Source organism: Pan paniscus, chromosome X (genome assembly GCF_029289425.2).
Source record: "Pan paniscus chromosome X, NHGRI_mPanPan1-v2.0_pri, whole genome shotgun sequence".
NCBI classification, from domain to species: Eukaryota; Metazoa; Chordata; class Mammalia; order Primates; family Hominidae; genus Pan; species Pan paniscus.
Window position 1 is genome coordinate 99,644,585 of NC_073272.2, and position 21,979 is coordinate 99,666,563.

Genomic DNA, 21,979 nt, shown 5'->3' on the forward strand with positions numbered 1-21,979 from the left:
TTATGGATAAGGAGATGCAGACAAGATACAGAAGAAAAATAAATAAGGTTAAGTGACTTTCCCAAGATTATGTAGCTGATAAATATCAGAACCAGCATTTGAACTCATATTCAGACAATATCACATCTCAAAATAAGGAAAAGAAAGGACTAAACATGTATAGAATAAAGAAAGCAGCTGAATTTAACATTCTTAGGTCAATTTAAAATTGGAAAAAAAATTGAAATTTTTGCATGGAAATTAACTTGGCCCATGGGGTGTTTCTTAAACCTAGACTATAAGTCTTTTTATATCCCAGGCATCTATCCCAGTGCCTGGAATACAACAATTTCTCAAAAAATATTTGCCAAAAAATACCTGATTGCATGAGTAAATTAATAAATGCCATAGTCATTTTCATAAACTGATATCTGGGGTCTTACAGGGACAGATTTCAAACTTTTGCTCACAGGTTTGAGCAGAATAATTGAAATAGAAACAGCAATGGGGATTTACAGGAGTCTGTGGGTAGGCTATGCAAGTTCTTAAGACCCTTAGTCAAGATGTCAAAGACAAATACTGAAAACTGGCTATTAAACTCATTCATTTGAGATGCAGACCTGGAGTTGCTAGATGAGCCTGCAGCCTTCTTTACCAGATTTTATTTCTGTGCTGAACAGCTGATTCCAGCTTTAGTTTAGAGATGAGCTGCCCTTCCTAACTAACTATTGATTAACATATTAAGAACAAACCCTTATGTTCAGTTGAGGATAGCATCATTATTTCATAAAGCTTTTTTTTTTTCTTTTTGAAGTGAGAAAAACACAGCATAAACTGAACATTTACTGCAGGGAGATTTTCTCCTCGTTATTCAAGGATAAAATGTGACTAGGATGATGGGGTCAGCTATTCTCTAGCAACACAAAGCCATATCTTTAAGTAGATCAAAACAGGCAGAAGGTATTCTGCAGCCTTTGCTAGGCATGTAGTCATATTCCTGGTTGAAGACACTGTTTGAGTATATGCAGCCCTGCCCCAACCCCCATTTCCTTTTGATCAATCAATAGGTGACAAAGATAACTCAGCAAGTTAAAATCAGTCTCTTTTCAATCCCATACAATATGGATCCCAAATTGACTGCCATGAATACAACCTAGAGAAAAAAAAAAATGTTCCTTTCAAACCAACTGGCCCTGAATGCCTGCTTCCTTCCTGGAGGTGCTGAGTGTCCCCACTCCACAAAAAAAAAGGTTACCCCACTGCTTTCCCCAACCAGCTGAAGTAAAAAGGAGACAAATTTATTTGGGCATAAATTACTGGGAAAAAAATCATCTGAAAGCCTCTGTGCAATTAACAGAAAAGCTGCAGCTTTTAAGGCCAAAGCTGAACAAAGCCATTAAACATGCTGAAGGTGTAGGAGGCTGTCATTAAACACATTGGTAGACACACATACAGGGACATTTAAGTCTGACCTCCCTGAGCGAAACCACTTCGTGTTTAGCTAATTTTGTCCAATTTTGTGATCTCGTATAAAAGAGAAATTATGCAAATAGAGTTTTATTTGGGGTATTTTGTTTTCTGTTAATGCACAAAACATCACACTATGGCTGTTATTGTCTAAAGCAATTCAGAGGGGCCACCTTCTCAACAACTCAACACCTCCCAATGCCTAGGAATGGCACCCAAGCTTCTAGGTAGGAAAAAAAGAATTCCCAGATGAATCCATCGAAGTGCAAAGTTTAAACACATCTAGCAAGTAACTGTCATGGTCCCATCAGCACAAAAAGCCTCTCAAAGATTTATCCCTTTTCATGTTAACAGTTTTTCTATTTCTAGGGACACATTGTCACTGCAACTCCCCCTACCCTAGCCTGCACATTTAGCTTATTATTATCCTAAGTGCCTAAATTCCTCTTCCAGTACAGATCTTTTCCTACTGTGGAGAAATCAGCTGGTAGGAAAAAGTCAATGTTTTCTCCTTGTTAAGGTTGGCGTATGAATGGATCTTCTAATTGTGAATTAGAGAGCGCTCATAACATTAACGTGGATTACTATGACCTAAGGATCCAACCAACCAAATACGATACATAAACATGAACACAGATATTAACACATGTCACAAATCAGCGCAGTCTCTTTGTACATTGAAAGTTCAAACGTCCCCTTGGCATAGCCAATTCTACACTCACCCTTGCACTACAAATACTCTCACTTCTCCATTTGAATACCATATGATTGCTGCTAAGTTAATCTTTATAAAAACAATTGTATCTCCTCCAAAATCATCTCCCCTCATCTTTTTATTTTCCCTATTCACCCAGTCCTGTCCCTCATTTTCTTCCCTCTATAACCATTCTCCAAGATGCAGCAATTCTTTCATTTTGATATCTTCTTGCCTATGGCTTCCTTTCCAATCCAACCACACTACCCTGGAACAGATCACTTTCACCTTCTGCCTAAAGTAACAATTATTCTGTCTCCATTTTTCCTCCTCTCCAAACCACATTCTAAATGATGAAAACATTAATTATCATGAAATGGCACTGTGCATATGTTATTTCCTCCTTCATAAACTTTAATGGCTCCCCATGGACTAAAGAATAAGGCCTACCACAACTATATCTCTCACTATCCTCCTATACCTACCTCTATTCCAACTAAAACAAGTAAAAATGGAACTGCCATTTAATCAGTGCTTACACGTACCAAACATTGTGTGAGGCACTTTACACATATTTAACGTAATCCTCACACCAACACTATAAAGGAAATCCTATTATCAGTGTTTTGATGAAGTAGACATTGAGGATCAGATAAAAGAAATGATTTATCCAAGGTCATACTATACTTGCTTGGCTGATACAGGATTTTTAACATATATCTGCCCTATTCTTATATCAGTACTCTCTTCATAGCACCTTTCACTTAAACTAGTCTTTTCATATTTTTCAAAACAAGTCATGAACCTTTCACTTCTGCCCTTTTATTCATACTGATTTGCTTGTCAGAAATGCCCTCTTCACCTCCTCTCAACACTTACTCCAAAAACTGACTCACCCCATGTGTACCGGGGCATTCCTTTGAAGCCGAGCACGCACATGATCACATATGTTCAACTCAGTTTTTTTCCCAGTATATACTACCTAAGATTATTACTGATTCTTTTATGAAACCATTATTTTTTCTGAATGAATTATAAGCTGTTTTTTTTTCTTTTTTTGAGACAGGGCCTCACTCCGTCACCCAGGCTGGAGTGCAGTGGCACCATCGGGGCTCACTGCAACCTCTGCCTCCCAGGCTCAAGTGGTCCTCCCACCTCAGCCCCTCACTGGCTGGGACTACAGGTGTATGCCACCATGCCCCAATAATTTTTGTATTTTTTTGTAGAGACGGTTTTTAACCATGTTTCCCAGGCTGGCCTCGAACATTTGGGCTGAAGTGATTCACCTGCCTCGTCCTCCCGAAGTGCTGGGATTACAGGTGTGAGCCAGTGCACCTGGCCATAAGCTTCTTATAAGCACAAATTTGGCCTACTTATTTATGCCCTATACATACTAAGCATCTAGTAAATGTTTGCAGTTGTCGGTGTTGATGAAGGTAATGATTATGCTTAATTTTGTAAGTTCCTTCATCTGGCTTTCCTGATGTAATCCTAAATTGAATCTTGGTGACTTTACATATAACATCAAAATCCAAAGCCAATCCTTACAATGAAAAGGAAGAACCTCATAAAAAATTAGCAAGGAACACTGCATTCCCAAGAGTTCCAAGCACCGCATTAGGCACATAGAAGATGTACGTAAAATACTTGCCAAATTGTTGATTTGTGTCAGAAATGTCAGGTCCGTGCGCACACACGCACACTCACACACACACAACAGAGCTCAGGACACTGGGGTTTTAAAATCTAGAGCATGTCTGAAAGCTGAGACCATGTTGTCTCTGTACAACTGAAACAAATAAAAATAAAACAACTAAAATAATCAAGCTGGAAAGTCACAAAGCTTAAAAATTGGCAGGTAGTCTAACCATACATCGCAATCATTATGGCACTTAAAACAGTTTAAAGCAGAAGTGATGATAAGATTAATTAGAATTTGACATTCTTGAAAGAAGAGGGGAAAGCTTGCTAGCATGCTGACATGGTTTTATGATAGATAAACTCAATTGTTTTATTTCTACATATTTTATACTTTGTATCTTCAATCATAAATGCATGTGATAAGATACATAAAAAAAGCATATTCAGCATTTACATTCAATATAATCATTTCACCATGAGTATCTATATCTAATAAAATGGGCCTTTCAATGGTTTGTTGTAATAGCAAGAGCACTTAACTAGGAGTCAGGAATCTGGATTCCAGGGCCGATTATAGCTGTGTGATTTGAGACAAATAATTTCATCATTCCAGAAAGTAATTTATGAACATTCCACAAAATAATCTCTGAAATACTAGCTCTGATATTCTGTAAGTCTTATTTCATTATACCAATACTCTCTGATGGCATTTACAAAGGGACAAAAAAAGAAAAATATGAGAACTAAAATAGTTGAAATGCTACTTGCATAAATGCATACATACATAATACATGTAAAGCAATAGCTACAGAGAAATAGATACAAACTTTTTTAGGTGTACAAATTTTCTCCATGTGTGGAGTATGCTATTTTACTAGATTATGTCCTTTTCTAAGTCAAAACTCTGCTCAAGACTCATTTCCTCTACCACACAAGTCCAGAATAATTCCTCCTGGCATCAGTTACTCTTATCACTCCAGCAACCTGTCAGCGTTTTAGCTTAAGAAGTTGGTCATATAAAGGTAGTAGAATGGATTGCTACATGAGTGTTTGTCTTATGTGCCACATACCCCAAGTATAGGAACGATTGTCCTTTTCTTGGGAATGAAATGTAGCATAACTGAGAGAGTATAGCCTTTCAATAACATAAGTATCAAACAATAGATAAAAATACTGCAGAAAAATAAAAGCAAATATTTATTTGACCTAAGACTAGAAAAGCAGTCTGTATAAGAGCAGTGAAAAAAAAATGCAGAAAAAGATGGGTTGATTTGACACAAGAAATTTAGAAAGTAAATAAAGTGGGACAGATTATTTGCAGAAGCAAAATACAAATGACTATTCATCATATAAGAAAAAAACATCAAGTATCTCTACTAATCAAAGAAATACAATTAAAATGAGGTATGAGTAGTGTCTATATTATTTACAACTATTTTCTGATAGTTAACGCTAGCAAGGAGACAAGAAAAGAGACATTAATAGACTGACATGAGTGTAAATTGGTAAAGCTTTTTTGAAAATTGAGCATATGTTATAAAAAACCTTAAAATTGTTTAGATGCTTTGCCTGAGTAATTTTATTCTCAGAAACGTATCCTATAAAATAATTATAGTCTCAACAAAACAAAGATTTATACCCAGAAACGTATCCTATAAAATAATTATAGTCTCAACAAAACAAAGATTTATACCCCAAAGATATCCATTAAAGCATTACTTATAATAGTGAAAAATTAGATATCTAAAATATCCAGGTAAACAAACAGTGGTGAAGCTATTGGAAGAAGCATTAGTCACTAACATAGTATTTTTTTAAAATAGCTAATAAAATGGTAATGTGTTCTCGATATTATGTTAAGGAACAATAATCAAGATACAATTATATATGGCAGTGTGATACCGATTATGCTGTTTTGTGTGTGTGTACATTTTAATGCACATTAACATATTAACAGTAGTTGTCTCTATATGTTGTAATTTGGGGTGACATTTCTACAATTTGTCTTTTACATTTTGCAATTCTCTACTGTAAGCTTGTATTGCTTTTACAAAAAGAAAAAACTCAGGGACTTTGGATTCATACACATTTGAGTTCGAATCATAGTTCTCCCATTTCTTAGCTGTGTGACATTGGTAAATTAATAAAAACCTTCAAATTTTAGTTTTTTAACTTATACATGGAATTAGTACCATCTGACCCCCATAACTGGCTCTTGGTTAAATGAAATAGTATTAGTAATATGTATTGCACAGAGTTTTTACATTTTGTCTTTTTTTTCTATATATTCCCCCCATAACATCTAGGGCATTTAATCAATGATCCTACATAATAAACAGAAGTTTACAAGTGGAAATAAAAAAGCTATACAAAAAATAGAAACTCATTCATTCACTATAGAGGAAAAGACTAAATCTGAAGTCACAAATTTAAGGCATTTAGACAGCAAGAGTTCCATGGGCACCCATTCCCCTTCATATACACATACTTTGATACGATTTTTAAGTTGTTTGTCAATATTCAGAACTCAAAAGAGTATACAAAATAATCTGGATTTCTTGAAAATCTAGCAACAATGGGTGCAAGTTCTCATTTAGCAATCACTAGAGCTGAGAAACAGTGACTCTGTTTAGATAGATATATGCTTTGGGGGCTCACCACAATCTTCACCGGTCTCTCTTATTTCCCCAGTACCAGGTCCACAGTACTCATGTGCATTACCTTTCTGATTTCTGTTTGTGTTTGTGACTCTCCAATTTAACTCATCTACCAAAATCGACCAAGGGGGAAAGATCTTTCTTCTTTACTCATAAATTGAAGTAAAATTTTAGGTTTAGTACTACTACTTGTTCATATTTATGTTTTTTTTTCTTACTAATACAGTAGAGATATATTAAAATGTTTAAATGAAAATGATTTACAAGCCAGCATAAACACCACAATGTTAATGGAATTATCTTTCCTATCTGGAAGCTTTAATGGCATTTTAACCACTTAAAATAATATCTAATATTTGTTAAAATAAAGCTCTTCAAATATACAGTTTGATAGAAGAAATAAGACCTAGTGTTTGATAGATCAGTAGGATGAGTATAGATTACAATAACCTACTGTATACATCAAATTAACTCGAAGAGAATAATTCAAATATTTCTAGAATAAAGAAAAGATAAATATTTAAGGGAATGTTTATCCCAATTATACTGATTTGATCTTTACAAATTATATGAATGTAGTCATCACATGTGCCTCCAAAATATGTGCATCTATTATGTATGAATTAAAAAATCAAAAAATTTTAAAAGAGAAAACACAAATAAAATAAAGCTCTTGTAGCATTACTGACAAAAAAGTTGAATTATTTTTCTTTTCTATGGGGTCCTACATTAATTTACACCAGTACCATCCAGTATCCTTCACATGGCATGGGTGAGGAATTAAACCAATGTCAGCCACTGTAAGACTGGCTTAGCCCAGAAGAAAGAGAAATATATACATCCATCCATCCATACATACATACATACACAGAAGACAACCAACAGAAGGTCAATGGCTGACACAGTTATGGTTTACCCAGCCCTATTTAGTAATTATAATGTTGATGTGGATTTTATTTGTTGACATAGAAATATATCTACTCCACAACATAGTATTGAGTGAAAAAAGTAGTTTATAGCAACATACATAACATGATGTCATTTCACTTTAGTTCCAGCAGTCATTCTTCAGTCTGTCTTAGTTTTCCAAATTTTTGTGAGCTCCCATTAGTTTGTTTTTCTATTAGCGTTTTAGTAGGAACTGGGAGAGGTATCTTAAGTGATGCTTAGCCAGGTGCCGTTTTAAACTCAAAGTCTCCATAGCAATTATTAGAATCTTTCTTTTTCTGCAAGCCAGAGGACAGAATAATTGTGGATATGTTAATAGAAAAGGAATATTATTACTTGTTTAAATTAAGCTGGGCGGGGAGGGCAAGGATGTGTCAGCTGCAATTACATTGCCCTTTACCAAACCAGGAGGCATTTCCTATTATCACCTGCTTGTTATGCTCAAACAGAAGTTCTGTGCCTTAGGGTGGTAATCTCCTTTAGGAGAGAGAAAGGGCAAAGACAGTGCCCCTATCTCCATGGTCAGTCTTACCTAGGAGATTGGCCTCTTAAAAGTTTATCCCAAAATCAGGTTGATCTTTGTAGATCACTTAGCTAAACACCTAGGCACACATCATCTGACTCCAAGATACAGGACTGATATGGTTTGGCTGTGCCCCCACCCAAATCTCATCTTGAATTGTAACTCCCACAATTCCCACATGTCATGAAAGGGACCCACTGGGAGGTAATTGAAACATGGGGGCAGGTGTTTCTCATGCTGTTCTCGTGATAGTGAATACATCTCATGAGATCTGATGGTTTTAAAAATGGGAGTTTCCCTGCACAAGCTCTCTCTCTTTGCCTGCTGCCATCCATGTAAGATGTGATTTGCTCATCCTTGCCTTCTACCATGATTGTGAGGCCTCTGCAGCCATGTGGAACTGTAAGCCCATTAAACCTCTTTTGTTTGTAAATTGCCCAGTCTTGGGTATATCTGTATCAGCAGTGTGAAAACAGACTAATACAGTAAATTGGTACCAGTAGAATGGGGCGTTGCTGAAAAGATACCCAAGAATGTGGAAGTGACTTTGGAACTGGGTAACAGGCAGAGGTTGGAACAGTTTGGAGGGCTCAGAAGAGGACAGGAGAATGTGGGAAAGCTTGGAACTCCCTAGAGACTTGTTGAGTGGCTTTGACTAAAATCCTGATAATAATATGGATAATGAAATCCAGGCTGAGGTGGTCTCAGATCGAGATGAGGAACTTGTTGGGAACTGGAGCAAAGGTGACACTTTAGCAAAGAGAATGCCAGCATTTTGTCCCTGCCCTACAGATTTGTGGAACTTTGAACTTGAGAGAGATAATTTAATGTATCTGGCAGAAGAAATTTCTAAGCAGCAAAGCATTCAAGATGTGACTTGGATGTTGTTAAAGGAATTCAGTTTTATAAGGGAAGCAGAGCATAAAAGTTTGGGAAACTTGCAGCCTGACAAAGCAATAAAAAGGAAAATCCCATTTTCTGAGGATAAATTCAAGCCCTTTGTCAGAGGCCTCCATGACAGCCACTCTCATGACAGGCCCAGAGCCCTAGGAAGAAAAAATGGTTTCATGAGCTGGGCCCAGGGTCCCCATGCTGTGTGCAGCCTAGGGATTTGGTGCCCTGCGTCCCAGCCACTCCAGCCATGACTAAAAGGGGCCAAGGTACAGCTCGCGCCATGACTTCAGAGGGTGTAAGCCTCAAGCCTTGGCAGCTTCCATGTCGTGTTAAGCCTGTGGGTGTACAGAAGTCAAGAATTGAGGTTTGGGAATCTCCACCTATATTTCAGAGGAAATATGTGTGGAAATGCCTGAATGTCCCGGCAGAAGTTTGCTGCTGGGGTGGTGCTCTCATGGAGAACCTCTGCTAGGGGAGTGCAGAAGGGAAATGTGGGGTCAGAGCCCCCACCCTACTGGGACACTACCTAGATTAGCTGTGAGAAGAGGGATACTGTCCTCCGGACCCCAGAATGGTAGATGCACCTACAGCTTACACAGTCCACCTGGAAAAGCCACAGACACTCAGTGCTAGCCTGTGAAAGCAGCCAGGAGGGAGGCTGTACCCTGCAAAGCCACATGGGTGGAGCTGCCCAAGACAGTGGGAACCCAATGGGAACCCACCACTTGCATCAGCATGACCTGTATGTGAGATATGAAGTCAAAGGAGATCATTTTAGAGCTTAATTTAAGATTTGACTGCCCCACTGGATTTCGGACTTGCATGGGCCCTGTAGCCCATTTGTTTTCACCAATTTCTCCCATTTGGAGTGGCGGTATTTACCCAATGCCTATATCCCTACTGTATCTAAGAAGTGGCCAATTTCTCCCATTTGGAATGGCTGTATTTAGCCAATGCCTATACCCCCATTGTAATTAAGAGGTAACTAACTCACTCTTGATTTTACAGGCTTATAGACAAAAGGGACTTGCTTTGTCTCACATGAGACATTGGACTTGGACTTTTGAGTTAATACTGGAATGAGTTAAGACTTTGGGGGACTGTTGTGAAGGCATGATTGGCTTTGAAATGTGAAGACATAAGATTTTGGAGGGCCTGGGGGTGGAATGATATGGTTTGGCTGTGTCCCCACCCAAACCTCATCTTGAATTGTAACTCCCATAATCCCCATGTATCATGCAAGGGACCCAGTGGGAGGTAACTGAATCATGGGAGTAAGTCTTTCTCATGTGTTCTCTCAATAGTGAATAAGTCTCATGAGATCTGATGGTTTTAAAAGTGGGAGTTTCCCTGCACAAGCTCTCTCTCTTTGCCTGCTGCCATCCATGTAAGATGTGACTTGCTCCTTCTTGCCTTCCACCAGGATTGTGAGGCCCCCCAGCCATGTGGAACTGTAATTCCATCAAACATCTTTCTTTTGTAAATTGCCCAGTCTTGGGTATGTCTTTATCAGCAGTGTGAAAATGGACTGATACAGGGACAACAATTAGACAAAAAAAGAAATACATGTTATTGTAGCCCTAGCTTAAAATGTTACAGCCAACCCATTCCCAGCCCTCCAACCTGACTAATTACAGCAGTCTAACATCTTGCACCTGAATATAATTAGGCCACACTAAAATGAAATCAATCAGGGCAAGGAAAATGCTATCAAAAAACAGAAAAACAGGAAAAGATCATTCTAAAGAGATTGCTAATTTCAAATAAATGATGGAAGGGAGAGAAGATGTAAAAATTCCTTGGACTGGCAAATAATGTTGTCAGGGGAAAAGATTTCCTAAAATAATCTATAATATTAGCTCATCATATAGTTTACTAATGAAACTTTAAAAACGCAGTAATTTTGTTTTTCCCTTAGTACTGAGGCCACATTAGTGTACTTTTCAAAGATATACGACACACAGCATTAATTCACCAGTACAAAAGAGTCACATCACAAATATTAAAACGATCAGTTTTTACCATGTCCTCTACCCTGTATCCCTCAAGATGAATTTATTATATCGTGTGCTGTTTGAGTGAGGAGAGGGGATACACTCTTTTGGCTTAACCAAAATAATTAATATAACTACTGTATTAAGTGTTATAGAAATTTTATAATAAGATTAAAGTATTACACAAAACATGACTCAACTTTTTTAAACAACAACAACAACAAAAAAGGAATCAAATACAAAACTCAGGAAAACAGCCAAGACTTTGAAACACAATTACAGATATCATGACTATTTTATAGCAGAATGCCCCTTGGGACAGTAACCAAATTCTAAAGGATGCAATAATTTTTCCTGAAGGGAAGGGATGCTACAGAGAGCAATAATAGGGTACCAGGTGCCAACAGAGGAAAAGAAAAAAAGAAATAGGCCTGGATCCAAGAATATCTAGATAAGATCCTTATCCAGGGCTTTTGTCACAGTAGAAGCCTTGTGATCTGTTTAGTTTTTAAAAATAAATTTGATTTATATTTTCCAAAGATTCTCAGAACACATCTCTTCTAAGTGAAATTCAGAGAAAATCTCACCTAACTTGTCGTTTAATGAAATAATTGGCAAAACCCCAGAGCCCCCAACCTACTGTGAATCACACACAAAAAAGTCAAAGTTGACTTGCCCTCATTTGTGTAACGGAAGTTTGAGGAAAAAATTAATTTCAAAAGCTTCTCCTACTAATCTGCTAACAAGCTATTGAATTGTCTGAGTTTATTTTAGCTCCTCTGGATAAATATTAAAGGTAATCAAAATAACAAAAACGAATAATAAACTCTGATCACATAAACCACATTTTAATACACTGGAGGAAAAGTGTGTGTGTGTGTGTGTGTGTGTGTGTAAAACACTTATATAAACAAAGAAAGTCTTCCAAGTAGACTCAAATGGTGATTTCTCAGCAAGGCAACGTGAGAGGCAGTAGACCAATATCCACTCATACATGCCCCTCAAAACTCCATGACACCAGGCCTGTACAATGAATACCAGATTTATTTGACTTCTACTTGTAAACTAAAACTGCATACTGGGATGCCAGAGTTGGAGGAATAATGAGCAAAGGCACTATTATCATACCTTCTTATAACTTTGACCCTAGTAATATTTGCAATTCACTACCCCCTTACATGCTCTTAGTGACTCAAAGCATATGAAGCAGCCTGTTCCTTTTATCACTATCACCATTAAGCATAAAATGCAATAAACTTGTCCATGCAAAATACAGTTTTCCCACTAACAGTTTATACTTCATTAGCACATTCCCCCCATCAAGAAAGAAATTCATTCTGAGACTAATGTTATTTACTATTTAAATCTGTAACTTGGGGGATAGAAAAAAATAAACACTTACTTGTACTTTCTGTCACCCAAATGTGTACATGTAAAAAATACTAATCTCTTTTGAACTATAGATTACCTCAAACATCTTGAGACTGATCAGAGACCTGAAAATAAAAGGCTCACAAGGGAAAAGTTCTCAGGGTGGCATACTAAAAGAGAAAAACTGAGTTGACCAAAATGACCTTCTTCCCTTTCCCCTGATCATCCATTTCCCTCAGATTTTCCATTTCTGTTTGTTCGTCTACTTTCCCCATTTTCAATTTTATTGTAGATTTGTAATGTTTGATACGCCATGTATTCAAGTTCTCTGTACAGTGCCTTAAGCTTTTATGGAGGAAAACATTATATAAATCTAACAATAAATAAATAATAAATAAGAGAAATAACTGGCTATGTGTGAGTGGGTCTAAAAAAGATCTATGGGGTGTGGTGATGAATAGAGGCTGAAAATAAGTCCACAATGTAGTATCAGTGTTTGTAAAGCCAACCCAGTGCTGTGAGGCACAAATAAAAATGTAGTTGCAATGCAACAACTAAGTCCTAAAGGTACCTCGCAAATAAGTCTGTAGCTAAAAGGTGACAGCTAATAGGGTGGTATCCACTGACTGAGCATCCTAACACCATGACTACATATTTTTGGTGACAAATAAATTGGGAAACTCCAATGTGAAGCACAGGAACAAACTAAGATTGAAATCACTGAGTTTGCAGTTAAGCAGAAAGGTGAGCAGCAAATTTAACATGCATTGAACACCTGCTTTACTAGAACTTTTACATACATTATTTCACATAATTTTTACAAGAATCTTATGAAGTATGTATTATCATCCCCATTGAATAAATGGGAAAATTGAGATTCTGGGAGGATAAATCACTTATTCAAGATTACATAACTAGTAAGCAAGTGAGCTGGGATTCAATCTACTGTGCATCTAATTGCAAAACCTATGAGTTTTTTACTCACCATGGCACCTTAATAAAGTAATTTATTTGACTTCTAGGAACAGAACTTACTATTTCTGAAGAAACTCTTCTAAAGTAAAATCCCCTGAAAATCACAATTCTATAAAAGCATGAGAACACCCGCAAAAGTTTTCAACTTTTTAAGAACAATGGAAATTATCAAACAGTTTGCAACAATTCTAGAAGTGTTTATTCAAGAAAAATGACTTAATGTTAGTAAGAACGGTGAGTTTTATGACATTTCAACTTGCTCTATTCCCATCTATCTCTCTCTAGTACTCTACTAACCTGAAAACTAACAGCCTCACAACTGCTGTATCTGTACACACCAACAGCCCAGCAGGCACTGGAGGTGTCAAAATGGGTTTGGAATTCCTTAAAAGCCTTATTCTAAAATAATTGTCACATTTTAATCTGTCAGGCAACCACCTAAACAGCTACATTCTTAAGACTTGTCTTTATTTGACCTGACTCAGAGCTCACTCTGTGCAAACAGCTCTATCCCTAGGGTGTTTGTCCAAAACAATCAGCAGCAATTGTTTAATATTGTAGCTGCCTGCAGTAGAAATTCCAGTTATGGGTAGTAACAAGATGAGAAAAAAAAACTTAAAAGGGAAACTGGAAAATAATATGTCATGGGGAGTTTTAAAAACCTCCAACGCATGCCTATGAATCTAGAAAGCCACATGCATATTTAGGGCTGTGTCCATCGCCAGACATGAGAAGGCCCTAATTTATCCATCTGATTGATGTTGATTCTACCTGTAAGCAGGTAACATGCCCCCAAAAACATACAGAGCCTTTGCAAAGGTAGGGGGACATATTGTTTCAAGACACCTAAGGTAATCTCTAGCCAATCATTAGCTGACAACTAAGATAACTAAGTATAGATATCAGTGGTCACACATGACAAAGAATACTTGTTTTACAGATTTAATTCAGAAAAGTAAACTAACAAAGGGCAGTATAAACAAACAGAAACAACAAAAAAATTCAGGGGGTGGGGATTCAGTTAATTCAGTTTCCAGAGTTACCACATTATGTTTTCTAAATACTTAGTTTCCAACAAAAATCACAAAGAAACAGGAAAGTGTGATGCATACACAAGAATAGAAGCAGTCAATGGAACAATCCCTGAGAAAATCAAGACATGGGCTATACTTAATAATGACTTTAAATCTTCTGCCTTTCATATACTGAAAGTTAAAGGAAACTATGTGCAGAGATTTAAAGGAACTAAGAAAACAATCTCTCACCAAATAAAGGATATTAACAGAGATAAAAAACTAAAAAGAAACACCAAATAGAAACTTTAGAAAAAAATATGCAATAATTAAAATAAAAAATACGCTACAGGATTCAACAGCACATTTAAAGTCAATAGAACACTCTACCCAATAACAAAAGAACACACATTCTTCTCAAGTGTATGTGTAATATTCTCTATGATAAACTATCCATGAAAAATAATAACTACAACATTTCAATACATAGACAATACAATTAAAACATAAAAAGAAACAAAAAAGGTAAAAAGTGGGGGGATGAAGTTAAACTTCAGAGTTTTTATTAGTTTTTTTGTGCTATCAGAGTTAAGTTGACACCAGTTTAAAATAATGAGTTGCAAAATAATATTTGCAAGCCTCATGGTAACCTCAAATTGAAAAATATATAATTGATATGCAAAAAATAAAAAGTAATTAAATCACACCACCTGAGAAAATCACCATCACTAAAAGGAAGAGAGGAAGGAAAGAAAGAAGGGAGAGACCACAATCAGAAAACAAATAATAAAATGGCAGGAGTAAGTCCCTACTTATCAATAATAACACAATGGATTAACTCTCCAATCAAAAGACATAGAGGGGCTGAAAGGATTTACAAACAAGGCCCCATGATATGTTGCCTACAAGAAACACTCTTCATCTATAAAGATACACATAGTCTGAAAATAAAGGGATGGAAAAAGATATTCTATAACAATGGAAACAAAAAAAAGTAGGAGTAGTTATATCAGACAAAATAGATTTCAAGACAGCAACTGTAAGAAGAGACAAAGTCATATAATGATAAAGAGGTGAATCCAGCAACAGGATAAAATGACTGTAAATATATATGCACCCAACACTGGAGTATCCAGATACATGAAGCAAATATTATTAGAGACAAAGAGAGAGATAGACCCCATACATTAATAGCTAGAGACTTCAACACCCCCACTTTCAGCATTGGACAGATCTCCCAGAGAGAAAGACAACAAAGAAACAGTAAACTTATTCTGCACTATAAAACAAATGAATTTAATATATATGTACAGAACATTTTATCCAAAAGCTGCAAAATATACATTCTTCTCCTCAGCACATGGATCATTCTCAAGGACAGACCATATGTTATGTCACAAAACAAGTCTTAAAACAATCTAATCATGAAAATAATATCAGCATCTTCTCTGGCCACAATGCAATATGACTAGAAATCAACAAGAGGAACTTTGAAAACCACACAAACACGTGGAAATTAAATCATATTCTCCTGAATGATTGGTGGATCAGTGAAGAAATTAAGAAGGAAATTTTAAAATTTCTTGAAACAAAAGATACTGAAAACATAGCGTATCAAAACCTATGAGATATAGCAAAAGCAATACTGAGAGGAATGTTTTCAGCTATAAGTCCCTACATCAAAAAAGAATTAAAACTTCACATAAATAATCTAATAATGTATCTTAAAGAACAAACAACCAAGAGTAAAACAAACCCAAAAGTAGTAGAAGAAAATAAATAATAAAAATTCGAGCAGAAATAAATGAATTTGAAATGAAGAAAACAATACAAAGGATTAGTGAAACAAAAAGTTGTTTTTTTGTTTGTTTGTTTGTTTATTTTTTGAGACAGAGTCTCTCTCTGTCACCCAGGCTGGAGTGCAGTGGCACGATCTCGGCTCACTGCAAGCTCCACCTCCCGGGTTCACACCATTCTCCTGCCTCAGCCTCCCGAGTAGCTGGGACTACAGGCGCCTGCCACCACGCCCAGCTAATTTTTGTATTATTAGTAGAGACGGGGTTTCACCGTGTTAGCCAGGATGGTCTCGATCTCCTGACCTCGTGATCCGCCCACCTCAGCCTCCCAAAGTGCTAGGATTACAGGCGTGAGCCACCACGCCCGGCCAAAAAGTTGTTATTTAAAAAAGATAAAAATACTCACAAACCTTTACTCAGACTAACAAAGGAAAAAGAGAGAAGATGCAAATAAAATCAGAGATGAAAAATGAGCTATCGCAATGGATATCACAGAAATTAAAAGGATCATTGGTGGGTGGCTACTGTGGAAAACTATATGCCAAATTAAAAAATCTAGAGGAAATGGACAAATTTCTAGACACATAAAATCTGCCAAGATTGAACCAGGAAGAAACCCAAAACCTGAACAGACTGATAACAAGTAACGAACTTGACGACTTAATAAAAAGTCTCCCAGTAAAGAAAAGCCCATGATCCAACAGCTTCACTGCTGAATTGTACCAAACATTTAAAAAAGAACTAATACCAATCCTGCTCAAGCTATTCCAAAAAAATAGAGGATGAGGGAATACTTCAAAACCTTTCTACGAGGCCAGTATTATCCTGGGACCAAAACCAGACAGACACATCAAAAAAAGGAAACTACATGCCAATATCTCAGATGAATATTTATGCAAAAATTATTAATAAAAAAGAGCAAATCAAATTCAATAACACACTGAAAAGACCATTTGTCATGACAAAGTCGGATTTTTCCTGGGGATGTAAGCATGATTCGACATATGCAAATCAATCAATGGGATACATCATATCAACAAAATGAAGGACACAATCCATAAGATTATTTCAATTGATGTCAAAAAAATTGATGAAGTTCGAAATCCCTTCATGATAAAAACACTCAAAACACTGGACATAGAAGGAACATACCTCAACATGGTAAAATGCATATACAACAGACCCACAGCTAATATCTTACTAAATAAGAAAAAACTGAAAGCCTTTCCTCTAAGATCTGGAACACAACAAGGATGCCCAACTGTCACCACTGTTATTCAACATTATTCCTTTGCCGAGGAAAAAAATCAACAAATTGAAGAGGCAATCCACAAAATGGGAGAAAATATTTACAAACTACCCCTCTGACAAGGAATTAATCACCAGAATATATAAGGAGCTCAAACAACTCTATAGGAAAAAATATAATAATCCAATGAAAACATGGGCAAAATATTTGAATAGACATTTGTCAAAAGAAGACATACAGATGGCAAACAGACATATTGAAGACACTCAACATCATTGATCATGAGGAATGCAAATCAAAACTACAATGAGATATCATCTCACCCTATTTAAAATGGCTTTTATCCAAAAGACAGGCAATAACAAACACAGGTAAAGATGTGGCATAAAAGGAACCCTCATAAACTGTTGGTGGGAATATAAATTAGTACAATCACTATGGAGAACAATTTGGAGGTGCCTCAAAAAACTAAAAATAGAGCTACCGTATTATCCAGCAAGCCCACTGTTGGGTGTATGCCCAAAAGAAGGGAAATCAATATATTGAAAAGAGATCTGCACTTCCATGTTTCTAGCAGCACTGTTCACCACAGCCAAGAGTTGGAAGTAACCTAAGTGCCCACCAACAGATGAATAGTTTTTTTTAAGTGGTACATATACACAATAGAGTAGTAATCAGCCATATAAAAGAATGAGTTTCTATAATTTGTTACAACATGGATGGAACTGGAGATAATTTTGTTAAGCGAAATAAGCCAAGCACAGAGAGACAAATATTGCATGTTCTCATTTATTTGTGATATCTAAAAATCAAAACAATTGAACACATGGAATTCGAGATTAGAAGGATGGTTACCAGAGGCTGCGAAGGGTAGTACAGAGTGGGTGGGAGGTGGAGGTGGTTAATGTGTACAAAAAAAAGTTTGAAAGAATGTATAATACTCAGTATCTGATAGTACGACGGGGTGACTATAGTCAAAATGATGTAATTGTACATTTTAAAATAGAAGAGAATAATTGGATGGTTTGTAACACAAAGAATAAATGCTTGAGCAGATGAATACCCCATTCTCCATGATGTGATTATTACTTATTGCATTCCTGTATCAAAATATCCTATGTACCCCATAAACATATATACCTACTATGTACTCACAAAAATTAAAAAGTAAAAGAAAAAATCTTGTATGCAAATGTTCATAGCAGCCTTATTATAGCAGCCAAAATGTGGAAGCAAACCAAATGTCTATTAACTAATAAATGGATAAATAAAATATGGTATAGTCATACAATGGAATATTATTCAGTTATGAAAAGCAATTAAATACTTCTTTTTGTTACAACGTGATGAACCTTAAAAACATTAGGCTAAGTGAAAAATGCCAGACACAAAGGCCGCATACTTTGTGATTCCATTTATTTGAAATGTCCAGACAACAAATCTATAGAGATAGAAAGGAGATTGATGGTTGTCAGAGTTTGGCAGAAAGGGGGAATAGGGAATAATTGCTAATGGGTAAGAGGTTTTTCAGGGGGCTAATGAAAATACTTTAAAATTAGGTAGTGACGATGGTTGTACAACAACTCTGTGAATATGATTTTAAAAATCACTTAATTGTGCAATTTAAATGAGCGAATTTTATGGTATGTGAAGTATATCTTAATACAGCTTTTATAAATTAAAAGAATTTACCCTTCCTGGCTTTAACCTTAATTATTTAGAGTCAAAAACATAAGTACCAAGTGTAGGAGTGAGGAGCCAGCACAAGGACAGTTGAGCTCATGCAGAGAACACAGAATATAAAATAGGTACTACAGTGCATTGGATGAAAGTCATCAGAAGCACATGTTCAAGATGGAGTAAAGAGTCTGTACCCAAGTATGAATTCAGAATAACGCCATTTATTATATCTGAATAGCCACGCTGGAGTAAGGGTGTGATGCCAAGGTTTTCTTTGACCTTTTGTCAAGCTTTTTACTCAGAAGGTAAAAGAAGCAAAGAGAGGATTTGTTAGTCCAAATCCAATTCCACTAGAAAGGATCAGTGAAATGGAAATGAATCTTGGGAAGGGGAAGTAAGTGATCCTATCATTTCAGGGTTTTGTGAAAGCCAAAGAAGTAATGGGTGGGTAGATTTCAATAACTGTGTATAATTCCATGATAGGAAATTCGAAGAGGGTCTTTGGCTCAAAGTTTGTGAGAAGTGAAATCAACAGTACAATCAAGAAATAACAAGGTCAAGGATGGTGTTTCATGCCTGTAATCCCAACACTTTGGGAGGCTGAGTGGGGAGAATGGCTTCAGCCCAGGAGTTTGAGACCAGTCTGAGCAATATAGTAAGACTCCATATCTACAAAATGTGTGTGTGTGTATATATATATACACACACAAACATATATATATACATACATACATACATATATATATATAGAGAGAGAGAGATCTTTCTATTTATCTATCTGTCTGCTAGTCATAGTGGAGCGCAACTGCAGTACTAGCTACTTGGGATGCTGAGGTGGGATGATACCTTGAGGCCAGGAGTTGGAGGCTGCAGTGAGCTATGTTTGTATCACTGTATTGCAGCCTGGTCAAAAGAGGAAGACTCTGTCAAAAGGGAGTGGAAGGGAAGAGGAGGGGAGGGGAGGGGAAGGGAAGGGAGGTGAAAGGAGGGGAAGGGAACAGGAACGGAAGGGAAGAGAAGGGAAGGAAGTAAAAACGAAGGAAGGAGAAAGGAAAGGAAAGAGGGAAGGAAGAAAGGAAGGAAGGAATAAAGGAAGAGAGAGAGAAGAAAGAAAGAAAGTGAGAAAGAAAGAAAAGAAAAGAGAAAAGAAAGAGAAAAAAGAAAGAAGGAAGAAAGAGAGAGAGAGGAAGAAGAAAGAGAGGAAGGAAGGAAGGAGACACAAAAGGAAAGTATTAATTGCCTGAATAATATTGTGTAGCTTATTAGGTTTTAAATAACATAAAGAAGAGAAAGGAAGATGAAACAACTGAGAACAATTCCTTATGTGTGCATAGCATTTTATAAGACCAGTGCTCTAACCCTTGAACTATGGAGCCAAGTGCATAGTATTTTATAGTTGGTATTGTCATTCATTCATTCATTGATTTATTCATGTATTCAGCAAACATTGGTATGTATGAAGCACTAGACTGGAGTTACAAAAATGAATCAAATTTGTCTCAAGGAGTCAAAGCCCAGGCTGACGTTTAGAGTTTAGGGAGGGATGACAGGCATGGACATAAACAATTATAAAACAATGAATTAATGTTGTCAGTTATTAGTTCTTTTTAAAGCAGTCAAAATATGTGTCAAGTAACAGGATTACAGAGGAAAGCAAAAATATAACTGCTCCTTTAAGGAAGTTAGAGGATTAAATGCATGCAAATGTTTGGGGAAGTTTCAGAGAGATGGCACTTACCTGAATGATAATTAGGAATCAATGAGACTGACAAGAGGAAGCAGGTCAGCAAATCATTTCATGAAAAGAATACTGCATGTGTGCTAACACAACATTTACAAAGCATTTACTTATCTATTATCTGATTTGATCGTCATAATATACCTGAAAAACAGGTAAGGAAATTTTTATGATCCACGTTTTACAGCCAAGGAAACTGAAGCTCAGATTAGGAGTGAAAGCAATTTCCTTACAAATGGCACAATTAACGTCTCCATCCAGATTTTCTTTATACTTTTTCAATAGGAAAAAGGAAAAATGAAATGTTATCTGGACTCATAAGAGCAGTCAGAAAGGTAAAAGATGAGAGTGAATTTTGAATAAGAAAATGGATTTTCGGTTCCTTTTGTATTTTTCCCCATTTGGAACAAGATGAAGAATTGAGATAGACCCCTGCCTGGATTAGATTAGAAAGAACTTCCCCACTCCTGTTTTATCCATCAAAGATAATGATTTCCCAGCAGAAACTGGTAGAATAAACCTCCTTAAGAGAAAATGTTTGAAGTCCTTAATAAGTAAAAACACCTGTAGCTCTAAAGGGATTTTTTTTTTTTTTTTTTTTTTTTTTTTTTTTAACTCCTGGCCCAAGGGAGTTACACCTGAGGATCCTGAGTGACCATGTAACTTCCATATAATCACCAAATACTACTGTTAACTTCGAGAAATTATGAAAATCTCGATAGATACATTCTAGAAGTCTAGAATCAGGCAAGTATTCTAATTTTCAGTATGTACAAGAATACATAAGTCAAATATAAAAAACAATCAGCTTGACGTTTATTCCTGGCAATATTCTAAAATGGAATATTAAATAGTTTGTGGGCACTTAGAAAAGGAAGTTGTGATTTATTCAGAGCCAACATGGATTCACCAAGACCATGTCATGCCAAGTCTACATAAATCACCCATAATTTGCCTCTAACTCCAACTGGTATATTTAGGATCTTTTTAATTACCTATTATTTTTACATACTTGATATGTTATAAATTTGCAGTTTAATGTCTTTCTTTTTATTTAACATTATTTCTCTCAGTATTCATCCAATAAATATGTATCTAATTTCTACTCTGTGCCAAACACTGTGTTGTGCTCTGAGCATAGAATGCTGAATTATAGGCCATTTCCCCACTTATTAAAATTTATCCATATTCAAATTTAATATTTAAATATTTGAAATTAATGTGAATGATAGTCTATTATGCATGTGTGTCACTATTTAATTATCCGCCCAATTATGATTTTTTAAATTTTTTTTGCTATTATAAGCAATGTTATATTAAATATCCTGGCAACAAAGCTATTTTTGAGTTTTGAATTTTT